We start from the raw sequence: 13,028 nt of genomic DNA on the forward strand, positions 1-13,028 counted from the left end.
AGGAACTGTATTAAAGGGCCGCGGCTTTAGGAAGGCTGAGAACCACTGAAATAAATGGGAAAAAAGCTCTGAAGGTTGCAGCTGCTTTTTCTGCTCTTCCTATTTCTTCTCAGAAAACAAGGGAGGATCCAGGCGTCTTCTGACCTAATTAAGATCTTGCTGGAGCATCTTAATGTGGAAGTAGCAGAATTCATGTTATAGTGTATGGGAGGAAGGGCAAAGGAGGGAGGGGGTGGGAGAGCTTGATATTAAAACTGGTGATTGATTTGTTCTTTTTCTGTTATTATAGTATAACCCTTCATATTTTTGGTAGGATTTGTACATTGATAAGTAATCTACAGAGCATTTTTATTCTCATTTAGTCAGCTTTACTTCCTATACGTAATACATTGTTGGAATATATGTACGAACTTTTGTAGCATTTGGAGAACATTAAGTCTTTTCCACGTAGTAGTTGTCTAGAAACTAGTGGATTTTTAAAATACAAAATGGAACACTCTCCTCCATTTTAACTACAGCTAGAGTTCTTTATTTGACCCTACTATGATTCATTCACTGTTTGGAATGATATATGCCCTGTTTGAAGAAGGTACTTCAGAAGGCGCTAAGAGCCGAAAGTCCTCTGTGACTTCCTTTTCTTTGTTTAGCATCATAAACCTCTGGGACAGATGACTAATGCATTGCTAAACCAATTTGAAGCATCCTTTGAAAAGACGGTCTTCGGCTCTTCAGTCCCATTATAGCTACTTCCAATTTGGGTTATCTCTTCATCGTAAGCAGGTCCTTGAACTGATGTTCTTATTTTTTTTCCCTTTCAGCTGTTGTCCCTCTTGCTCTGACAGAAGGTGTTTTTTATTTCTGGCTGGACATTTGTATCCTCTTTTATATGTTGTAGCTGTTGTGAGGTGCCATTTAGTCAGTTCTGAATCATAGTGACTGTGTAGAACAAAAGGAGATGCTCCCTGCTTCCTGTACCATTCTCACAATCGTTCTTATGTTTAGACCCATTGTTGCAGCCACTGTGTCAAGCCTCTCACTCAGGCACTTCCTCCTTTTTACTCTCAGATTGTAGCAGGCATCTTGCCCTTCTCCAGGCACTGGACCAATCCAGGGACTGGTCTCTCCTGATATTTCCACTTTCGAGGGGTAATCTAGCAATCTGGGTGTACTACTTCCAAAACATATTTGTTTGGTCTTCTGGAAGTCAATGGTGTATTCAGTATTCTTTATGAGCATCATAATTCAAATGCATCAGTGCATCTCAAATCATTTTTATTCGTTGTCAGCTTAATCATGCAGGCGATTAAAGAAACCATGGTTTGGTCAGGTGCATCTTAGTCCCCAAAGTGACATCTTTGCTCTTTGATTCTTTAAACTAATGTTTCCGAAAGTGGGCGATACCACCCAGCCCCTGGGTGGGGTGCTGAAACGATGGGGGGGGAGGGGGCCGAGGCTGCAAAAGCAGTTACATACCGTTTATCCTAGATTACAGGCTGTAGAACAAAACTTTTTCATTGCCGAAGGACACTGAGTAATTTTTTTTTCTGAAAAAGGGTTGGTAGACTACATAAATTTGGGAACCCACTACATTTTAAATAGATCATGTGCAGACGATTTGCCCATTGCAATACATTGTGCAATTTCTTGACCTCTGCTTCCATGAGTATTGATTTTGGATCCAAATAAAATAAAATCTTTGACAACTTCAGTCTTTTTCTGTTTATCATGATATTTGTTGGTCCACTTATAAGGATTTTAGAGCTCTGACACTAATCATGAAAGGACGGAGGGTGGAAAATAGGAGGTTGTTTTGCTTTCCACTTTATTTGCTCAGTTAAACATGTAAGCCTTTAAAATAGTTTGGTCATCAGGCTAAAGATCACTGTTTAATGTAGGACATTTTCCTTGGTGCTTTCTGTAAGGCAGTGGTTCTCAAATTTCCTAATCCACGACCCTTTAGTAGTTTCTTATGTTGTGGTGACCTCCCAACCATAAAATTATTTTTGTTCCTACTTCATAACTGTCATTTTGCTACTGTTATGAATCGGGCTACCCCTGTGAAAGGGTCATTCGACCCCCAAAGGGGTCGTGACCCACAAGTTGAGAACTGCTGCTATAAGGTATGCTGGACTTCTTCATCACTGTTTTAGAAGGAAATTCAGGTGCTCTATATCAGAGGATGGGATGGGTCAGGTGCAGGTCCTAGTCTGGCAATCTAGATTAGTGGTTCTCAGCCCTGCTTGTCAATCAGACACCAAACCCATTGATAGTATTTGCTAAACTGATCAGAAAGAACTCCCCACCTGAGATCGTAGAGGGGTTTGAATGGAGACTAACATTATAAATTTGATTTAATGAATGAATTCCTATCATTGTGATGAAGGTATTATCTAGAATGAATAAATATAAACCTGTCACTTAAAATCAGAGGAGAAATTGATGACTTACATTATTTCTTTTAAAAAATAAACTCCAAAAGCAGTTTTATATTTTCAGGGAAAAAATGTGGAGATAATAGAATGACTATATACCCTACAACTAGTTTCTGCTATTGGTAACCTTACATTAGTATGGTTTGTTTGTTAAAACTAATGAGTCATTTTGGTACATTATCATGAACTAAAGTTTATGTGTTATTCAGATGTCCTTAGTTTTAATCTAATGTCCTTTTTCTTTTCCAGGATCCTATTCACAGTATCAGAACACATTTCTTTGTTGTGGCTCAGGTTCCTCTTGACTGAGACCATTTCTCAGACTTTCCTTGATTTTTATGACCCTGACCCTTTTGAGGATTATTTCTCAGGTATTTTGTAGGATGCCACTTAATGGGGATTTGTCTGATTTCACAGCATTAGACTAGGGTAAAGTGATTTGTTAGCCGAAGAGCACAGAGGTCAAGTGACATTCTCTTCACTTCATGTCAAGGGTACGTACTGTAAGAATTATCACTGTTGATGCTAACCTTGATCATGTGCTTTGAGGTATGTTTACTGTGAAATTAATTTTTGCCCTTTTTCATACTCTATGTTTTGTAAAAGATTTACTCTGCATGACCCACACTTAGGAAGTATGGAGTTATGTTCCACTTCCTTAAAGGTAGAGTATCTACCATTTAGTAACAGAAATGTTAACAAATGTTAAAACCAAGAGTAAATATTTGTTAAAACAATTTTAAAAATCATTTGGATTAATTGGAAATAGACAAGAATTCTTGCATACTATATTATCTATGACATGGAAAAAGTCACAAAAAATGGAAAAAGAAGAGCGAAAACCATTTTAAAAAAATCATTTTATTGGGGACTCGTACGACTCTTATGACAATCCACACATATACCCATTGTGTCAAGCACATTTGTACATTTGTTGCCCTCATCATTCTCAAAACATTTGCTTTCTACTTGAGCCCTTGGTATCAGCTCCTCATTTTTCCCCTCCTTCCCCTCATGAACCCTGGATAATATATAAATTATTATTTTGTCATATATTACACTGTCCGACGTCTCCCTTCACCCACTTTTCTGTTGTCCATCCCCCAGGGAGGAGGTTATATGTAGATCCTTGTAATTGGCTCCCCCTTTCTACACAACCTTCCCTCCACCCTTCCGGTATCGCCACTCTCACCACTGGTCCCAATCATCTGTCCTGGATTCCTTGTGTTTCAAGTTCCTACCTGTACCAATGTACATCCTCTGGTGTAGTCGAATTTGTAAAGTAGAATTGAGATCATGATAGCGGGGGTGGGGAGGAAGCATTTAAGAAATAGAGGAGAGTTGTATGGAGAAAACTATTTTTATTCAGATACAAATGTTGTGCAACTAAAACACTCAATAGGTTCTAAGAAGGAAAAAAAACTATTAAAATCATTTGATAAAGTAGCTGGACATAAGCTAAATGTTCAAAAAACATTATGCTAGCATAAGCCTTAGAAAAGGGAGGAAAACAGTTTAGTTACAATAACAACATACTTGTAAATCATAACTAATTCAGAATAAAGTAAAAAGAAAGTGCCTTCTATGAAAACTAAAATCTTATTGGGGAGCATAATATAAATTCTGAGCAAATTAAACGACACCGTATTATTGGGTAAGGAGACGCTATGCATTTAACAAATGTTAGTGTTTTCAAACTGCGTTTAAAGCAATCTCAAATGAAATCCCAACGGTTTTGTGTGTGTGTTGGTGGTGGTGGAGGATGAAATGATATTATTTATGTAAAAGAGTAATACCTAAGAAATCAAGAACAACTTGAGGGAGCAAAGGGGTGTGTGCCTTCCCAGTTTTGGTGACACTGTAAGATGACTCTCATGTTCCCTACCTCTTGATATTTGTAATATTGTATAGTCTCCTCCCCTTTGGTGTGTGCCTTGCAGTAGAATATGACAAAAGTTGATGAAATATATATGAATATGTGTATTATATTACATAAGATTGTAATGTGTGTCTTGTGGAGACACTGTCCCTTGTTAGCTTTGAAGTAGTAATATTTTGTGATGCCAGCTCCCCTATGGAGAAGGCCAGGTGGCAAGGAACTAAGGGGAGCTTTTAGATAGCAGACAGAATGAAGCTGAGGCCATAAGTTTGGCAGGCTGCAAGCAACTGAATGTGGCTCAAATCTTGTAATATTGAAAGCAATCCTTACTCAGTCTAATCTCAGAGGAGACCACAACTCCAGGTGGCATCTTCATTAGAGTTCTGTGAGACCCTGCAATGGAGGACATTGCTAAACTGTGCCTGAACTCCTGACCTAAAGAAATGGTGAGATACCAAAGATGTATTTTTTAAGCCTCTGCCCTGGTGCTGTAGTGGCTTATGTGTTGGGCTGCAAACCACAAAGATTGTGGTATGAAACTGTCAGCTGCTCTCTTGGAGAAGGAAGAGGCTTTCTGCTTCCACAAAGATTTTCAGTCTCAGGCATCCCCAGAGGCACCTTCTGCCCTGTCCTAGAGGGCTGCTATGAGTCAGAATTGCTTTGATGGCATGGAGGTTTGGTTTAACAAGTTTATGGTTATATTGTTACACAATAATAGGTAACTAAAAAAACCGATAAAATCAATAATCAAATCAGTATGATAATTGGTGAAGAAAGAGGAAAATGGTTCAGAGGACCAATAGAGAATCCAGAACAAAATTCAAATTTATATATGAAAAGCGACATTCATTTTAGTAAGAGAAAGATAGGGTTAAATAATGCTGGTACTACTGAATATCTTTATGGAAGAAAATAAAATTGTAGCCCTTCCTTAAAATTATAGATAGCCCTCAGGTGACAGGCATTCTCAAGGTTATCAATCAGATCTGTTTAAGAATTTGTAGGTAAATTGGAACTGTATATGGTTCTGATTTAGCCTTATGGGTTAGGCCTTGAGTTGCTTAATTGCAAGGCTGGCAGTTCAAACCCACCAGCCATTCAGTGAGAGAAAGATAAGTCTGTCTGCTCCCAGAAAGATTTAGTCTCAGAAGCCCTGTAAGTCAGAATAGACTCCATGGCAGTGGGCTTTAGGGTTAGTGCATGAAGAAGAACCCTGGTGGCGCAGTGGTTCCAGTGCTTGGTTGCTAACCCAAAGGTCCATGGTTTGAACCCACCAGCTGCTCTGTGGGAGAAAGCTGTGGCAATCTGCTTCCATGAAGATTCTAGATTCTAGCCTCTCCTTTGTCCTAAGGTGACCAGATTTAAAGCGGGACACCATTGACCGGGGGGAGGGGGGATTCTTGATTAAAATTTGGTGTATATGGACCAAATAGACCGTTCCCTAGCATGTGTATTCTTTCCAAAAATCGGGACTTTTTAAAAGTGCCAAAAATCAGGACTGTCCCTCCAAAAGCGGGACGTCTGGTCACCTTACCTATAGGGTCACTATGAGTTGGAAAGGATGCAATAGCAGTGTGCTTGGTTTAGGTTAGTTCCAGAAAAAAGGTCTGGAGCATTTTCAATGATCTAAAAGCTGTATGTGCCACAAGTGAGGGTGATTGTGATGTGATGAATTTGTTGTAAGTAAGCGTTGGTTCATTTGTTTCAAAGTGAGGGAAAAATTGACTTAACATTAAAGGTCAGGTAGGAGTTATCCCTAAATTGGACCTTTTGGACCTGTGTAATACAATTCCCAAACAAAAACCCAACCCAAACCCAATGCCATTGAGTCATTTCCAACCACAGTGACCCTATGGAGGGTGTTTGAGACTAAAATTGGAAAACAATAGCTTCCTCGTTCTTTTGCAAAAGCTGCTGCTGAGTTTGACTTGTCAACCGTGCAGTTCATAGTCCAATGCCTAACCCAGTGGGTTTAAACACGCAAATGTAAAAAACAAAATCTAGTAAGAAAATATAGGAGCACACATGGAACAAATGAAAGAGTCAACGAGATGGCCTTCTCCAAGCCTGGAGACTCAGAAACATTTAAATAAATACCAGTATATTTTCTGCTAAAATATTTTAAAATTACATAGCAAAAGGTACAGCAATCAAGTTCATCAAACAGTTGTGAGATGAATCTGTGGCAGATTTAGTTAATGCATTGCTTTCTTCGTCAAGAAAGTTTTCTACAAAAAGCGAGTCTCCAGGCAGTTCCCAGGTTTTCGACAGCAGAAGTATCAATAACTCCTTTAAGGATCAATAGCAAAATAAATAAATAAATAAAAACGGATCAATAGCTTGCCCTTTAACATGATGCACATTTTTGTGACTAACATCATCAGAGGAGTCTTGGTGGTGCAATGTGTGAAATGTTAGGCTACTAACAACTAGGTTGGTAATTCAAACCCAAGAGCCACTTCCCGAGAGAAAGATGAGCCTTTTTGCTCCCCGAAAGATGGATAGTCTTGGACAGCCTCTGTGAAACAGTTCCACTCTGTCTGGAAAGGTTGCTGTGAATTAATTGTCTCCATGGCAGTGCAGTTCTCTGAGTTTTGCAGTGATTGAACCAACCCTACGCAGCATAAGCTCCAGCACAGTCAACTGCACTTGCTGCCCGTGAAGCTTTTCAGCCTTAGGAAAGGTTTTGAACCTTTCCGCGCATGAAACTAAGGCTAAATAAGAACCATATGTATCTCTTTGTTCCCACTGGTCTATAAATTCCACTTTAAGACTCAGGAGCTCATCTTGTTTATCACCTGGGGAATGCCTGTAAACAAGTAAATGGAAAAATTGAATTGAAAGGTAATGGGATGTTTTTCACGAACTTTTTGAAACCCCCTCAAATTTAAGTTCTGATGCCAGTTGCTGGTAATGCAATTGTGACCAATGTTGCTCAACTGACCATACTTTGAAAAGCACTGCATAGGGCAGAGGTCAGCAAACCTTTTATGTAAAGAGGCGGAGAGTAAATATGTGAAACTTTGTGGGCCATTTGGTTTCTGCTGCAACTATTCCTTTTTTTTTTTTAACATTTTATTAGGGGCTCATACAACTGTTATCCCAATACATAGACACATCAATTGTGTAAAGCGCATTTGTACATCGTTTCTCAAGCTGCAACTATTCCTAGTCGCTTCTTTCATTATAGTGTGAGAGCAGAACAGGCAATATGTAATCTATTGAGCAAGGCCATGTTCCAATAAAACTGTATTTATAAAAACAGGCAATCAATCAAATTGCACCCATGGGCCATAGTTTGCTGACCTCTAGTCTGTGTGATACAGATAAAAGGAACATACAATCCTGATCCCCAGGCATTCAAGTTTAACATTTAATATGATCCCTGGGAGCACTGTGGGTTAGGCCTTGGGTTGCTAATCCCAAGTCTGGTAGTACAAACCCACCAACTGCTCCATAGAAAAAAATGAGGCTATCTACTCCTATAAAGATTTATACTCTCATAAATCCTACATAGGATCGTTAAGAATCAGAATGAACTCAGTGGTAGTGAATTTGTTTTGTTTTTGTTTTTTGGTGATAGGAGTAAGAATGAAACAAGACTCACATATTTTTAGTTTAAAAGGACTAGTCATGCACTGTCCAATAAAGTAGATAGCCAACTGAGCACTTCAAATATGGCTAACTCACATTGCAATGTGTGCATTAAATGTAAAATGCTGATTGACTTTCAAGATTGAGTAGGGAACAATGTAAATATCTTCATTTTTGTCATGATTACATGATAAAGTTTTAGATGTGTTGGATTAAAAAATATTAAAATTAATCTGATTGGCTTCCTTTTGCTTCTGTATGGGTGCTAGAAACTTAAAATCACACGTGTGGCTCACCAATATATTTCTACTGGCTATCTCTCAGCTAGAAATAAAAGAAGTTTACATCAAGTGCTACAGGGCCAAGGGAAAGAATGTGTCTGGTTGGGAGATTTGGAATGATTCTGGGACGAGGCTAGACCTTGGAGAATGACGGTATTTTGACAAGTAGTTCTCTGAGAGGAAGAAATATACTGTTGAATGGAGGAAATTGTATAGGTAGAGACTTGGAAAAAGCAGAGTGACTTTTCGTTGTTGCTTGAGACAGGGATGAGTTTAGCTTTAACAAAGTGAGTCTAGGTAAGTAGGTATGGGCCTTATCATGGGTTACTCCGCATAGGTAAAGGCTTTGGCCCTATTTTAGAAGGTAGAGCAGGACTGGTTCATATTTTTAGAAGAAAGTAGTGATGCTTGGAAGGAGTAAATTGTTTGGGTTGGAATATTAAATGGAAGTGGTGAAACCAAGTTGAATAGGTAAGAAGGAAAGCCTAGTATAATGTGATGATGGGAATGAAAAGGGGAGCATGGGTTCCACTTTTTGATGTGGCAAGTATGTCTGAGAGTAAGAGAGGATCTCAGGGTCCCAGACTTGGGGAGCCTGGCTGTCGGTGATGGAAATAGGAACCTTAGAAGGAGGAGCTGGTTTTGCGTTCCATTTTGCATATATTTCTTTTGAGACGCTAGTGCATGTACAAGTCCGTAGAAGCTTACTTATCTGCAGTTTTTGCTGACACACAAAAAAACAGCCCTGAGAAATTCTTTCCCTTGGGCCATCTCTAGAGTTCCAGTCCCTATCCACTATCCACCATGGTCACAGTTGATGTATTAGAATTTGACGCTTAGTGGTAAATTGTGAGATGCTTCAGCTTCTACGAGCTGGACAGGGCCTATCTTTTTAAGGCATTTGAAATAGAGATACAAGAGAACCTGTTGGTTGTTGTGGGGTAAGGAGAAAGTGGCACAAGGAGAAGCCATATCAGATGATAGGTGTGGAGCTAGAGTGGGCACTGGTGAACTCTTGGTCATTAGACCAAGGATTCTGACCCACTCTGCAGTAGCCCATGCGCTTCTCTTCTGGTCTGGAACTCTTAGCTGTTCATGGAACCTGGAAGGCTTGGCCCTTTTGATTCTTTCCTCTGTGCTAGCAGTAAACCTCCTTGGCTAGCCAAGAAGCAACCCCGTGGAAACTTGTTTTGCCAGTTAGTTTTGCTTAAGGGATGAAGGTCCTGCTGTGAGGTATTTTGGGACTTCTATTAAGTTACTTAATAATCTCTTTGACATCAACTGCCCTGTAGGAGAATGGGGCTGGCAGTTGTTTTAGTTTATATCCATCAGCGATGTTTAGAGGATAAATAGCTTCTTCATATAATGTGCTCTTTATAAGATTGTTCTAGTATATACAGAGGTGGTCGCTAACTTGACAGTAACTTTGAGTGGTGCTTTGGTGAGTGTTTTGGAAGGGGGGAGGGGGCAGAGCTTTTCTTTAACCTGGGTGAAAAATGGGGTGACTTTCACCTCTCCAGTGAGCACATTGTGGGAAGGATTGATCAAAGTCTTAATAAATTAAGATGTCAAAAGTGAACTCTGTAAAAAAAAAAAACCCCAGCTATTGAGTCAGTTCCAACTCATAGCGACTTTGTAGTCAAAAACCTGCCATCTAATCGATGCTGACTCATAGCAACTCTATAAGACAGGTCGGAACTGCCCCTGTGAGTTTCTGAGACTGTCACTCTACTGAAGTAAAAAGCCCCCTGTTTCTCCCATGGTACCACTGGTGGTTTCAAACTGCTGACCTTTTGGATCTCAGCCCATTGGCACCCTCATGTCAGGCGCTGTGTTGTTGCTGAACAGCCAACCAGGCAAATGCCTATTTGATTTCAGAGGACTTATACCCTATCAATGTCTTCTCTCTTTGGTTTGCTCATGGCTTGGGTGAGACATTTGAAACCCTGTACACTTACTTACATGTGGATCGATGTTCTTTTCATTCTGTCATTTAAAACAAACTTATGCCTAAAAGATTCCAAATTGTTGGCCAAAATGACATCGATATTATCTCTCCTACTGCTGTGAAATATGGTAAGGCTGTGAACTCATCTCTTATAACCCCCCTAGCCTCTGTGAGCAGATGGGAGCCAAGATCTTAAAAACTGCTGGGGATGCAGCTTTTTCGTTGCTTCAAAGGACAACGCTGAGGCAGTCGCTAGGCATTTTCCTATGGAGCTGACACTGGCTGGATACAGCTTTCTAATCCACACGGGGACACGCAGATCAGGCTCATTGGTATGATTGCCAAGTAAATGTTTGTCAGCTGCAGTGATCTTGCGTCCTCTCTCTGAACCCGCTTTTAGAAAACAATCTGACCAGGCGTGCGTACTCTATAGAGGAGGGATTCTTGCGTATATCATAAAATTAGCTACGTTATCTCTGATGAAAGAAATTTAGAGTATTAAAAGTCTAGGTTTTGTTTGTTTTTTAAATATGGAACGCTTCACGAATTTGTGTGTCATCCTTGCACAGGGGCCATGCTAATCTTCATTGTATCGTTCCAATTTTAGTATATGTGCTGCCGAAGCGAGCACTAAAAGTCTAGTGTTGAAAAAAGAAATCCCTCCCAGTTTCTTACAGTCACATCCTGGAAATGGGCCTCTTTTGCTGCCTGGAGGCACAGTTGGAATGCTCATTAGAAGTGAGGACAAGACTATATCTCACATAATTTGGGCATGATATCAGGAGAGACTAGGTCCTTGGAGAAGGATATCATGCTTGGGAAAGGAGAGGATTACCACAAAAGAGGAAGACCTTCAAGGAGATAGATTGATACAGTGGCTTTAACAATGAGCTCAAATATAACCACATTGGGAAGACGGTGCAGCACTACACATGGTTTCGCTCTGTTGCTCGAAGGGTCACTAAGAGTCCGAACCAACTCGATGGCCCCTAAGAACAACAGATGGGCCTCTTTTCCACCTGTTTAAGTCCCGACTTTATATCAATAACAATGATCACATCACACTTAATAGACACAAAGTTCATTAATATAAATTGCCCTTAAATGATCTTAATTAATACAAGTGTGTTCTACTTCGATCATCACCCAAAACTGGGATACAATTCTGTCCCATATCTACAGGATAGCAAAAGAAAGTGTTTTACTTTGGGGTTCTATCAATTTGGAGCCTTGTTTCAGTGCCATGGCTTAAATGTAATATTCCTATGTAACCATAGTAACTTTTCCCCCCAACCTTGCTCTGTTTGGGGACCTCTGACTTCTCTCTGCATTTGATCCCCTTAAGTTTGACTAATAAAATTTTTGGAGGGTTTGGAAAAAATCTAGTTGTACATGAGGGCGTTAACTAGAGACAGAACTGCACACCATTCAGGAGCCCTGGAGGGATAGAGGTTAAGTCTTGGACTGCTACCTGCAAGGTCAGCAGTCCAATAGCACCAGCTGCTCCACAGAGAAATGGGACTTTCTACTGCCATAAAGAGTGACAGTCTCAGAAACTCACAAGGACAGTTCTACCCTATCCTGTTGTCTATGAGTCAATGTCAACTAGATGGCATTGAGTTTTTTTAATTTGAGCAGAATGTACATCCTTTGGCTGCCTTTTGTATGTAAGGTAGCCCCTTTTCCCTCCAGCAATTATAAATGAAGTTTTGCTTCTTCCTTCCCTCTTTCACTTCTGCCTACTCCAAATATGACCCTCCTTGTATATGTTGTAGCCAGTTACCTATGCAATAAACCCAGTATTTTCCCTAGACTTCACCTTGACTCCTATCCCAGGAATCACCAAGCCCTACTTGACTCCAATTTTTCAAACGGTTCTCATATCTCCTTTCCTTCTCCATCTTCCTACCATTGTCTTCTCTTTCTTTTGAACCATTACAGCAGTTTCCAAACTTTTTTCCTGCTGTCAGCTTCTTCTTTGCAGCCTATCTTTCCATCTGTCAAAATAGTTATTCTACAACAAGACAAAACAAATGTGATAAAGCCAGCAGTTATTTCCTGTTGCCTACAAGACAGAAATCCACATCTCGTTTTGTGCTGATAAAATCCTACAGGCCACCTCCCCTTTCCACTTCCACTCTGGTCATCAGCTCAGTGACTTGCTTCCTTTGCTCAGTGACTCTCACTCGTCACACGATTTAATTCAAATGTCACATTGACAGGAAAGCCTTGCCTTTATGAGCTGCTTCTTGCTGCCACTCAAGAGGCAGTCTCTGTTCCATGACCATCCAATGTAGTACTCATGTTGCTCAGTAATCTATTTGCTTACCTACCAGGTTTCCCCATGTATTCAAGGAAGTATCTAGAGTAATGAATGCTGCTGTATGCTGTGCTGGGATTTAACTGGACAGGATGGACGAGATGATCCAATAAGAGGGGAGGGAAATAGACAAGTAGGATAATTTTAGGCACTGATAAGTGCTCTGAAGGAAAGTGTTCATGGAGGTGGTGGTTGAATAGGGATCAACTTGGAAGGGCAATCACAGGGAAGAGACCTCTCTGAGGAAGTGAAATTTGAGGGGAGACCTAAAGGATTAAGAGAATCCATAATCTATATGACACAGAATTCAGTCATCATTACCCCCCCCACACACACACCCCATTTGTTGACCATTGTTAGTGTAGTCATTCCCATTATCTCTACTGACATATAACATAGAAGTCAAGTTACCATTTTTGATTACTGTTGCTTTCCCTTCTACTGGCAATAGCACAAGATTTTGCCTTCTCAATAATTAATTCTTAGCATGACAAAACACAAACCTGATTTTGTTTGCATTTAAAGGGAGCTATGTAAGTAGTGGGGTGGAAATATGAAAGGACTGTTTGGATAA

At 40.1% G+C, this 13,028-nt stretch overlaps 1 protein-coding gene and 1 non-coding gene across 2 annotated transcripts in view; one reads left to right on the plus strand and one right to left on the minus strand.

Moving 5' to 3' along the window:
* The window catches only part of TSPAN7 (tetraspanin 7), a 124,519-nt gene that overhangs the window by 7,726 nt on the left and 103,765 nt on the right, over nucleotides 1-13,028 (plus strand). The gene's annotated exons all lie outside the window — the stretch shown is intronic.
* On the minus strand, nucleotides 10,659-10,765 carry LOC115869461. The gene has a single exon (XR_004046202.1). It is a non-coding gene; the product is annotated as a U6 spliceosomal RNA (small nuclear RNA).

This window comes from Echinops telfairi, unplaced genomic scaffold, assembly GCF_000313985.2.
Source record: "Echinops telfairi isolate 266 unplaced genomic scaffold, ASM31398v2 ScPeMD7_26;HRSCAF=91, whole genome shotgun sequence".
Lineage (NCBI taxonomy): Eukaryota > Metazoa > Chordata > Mammalia > Afrosoricida > Tenrecidae > Echinops > Echinops telfairi.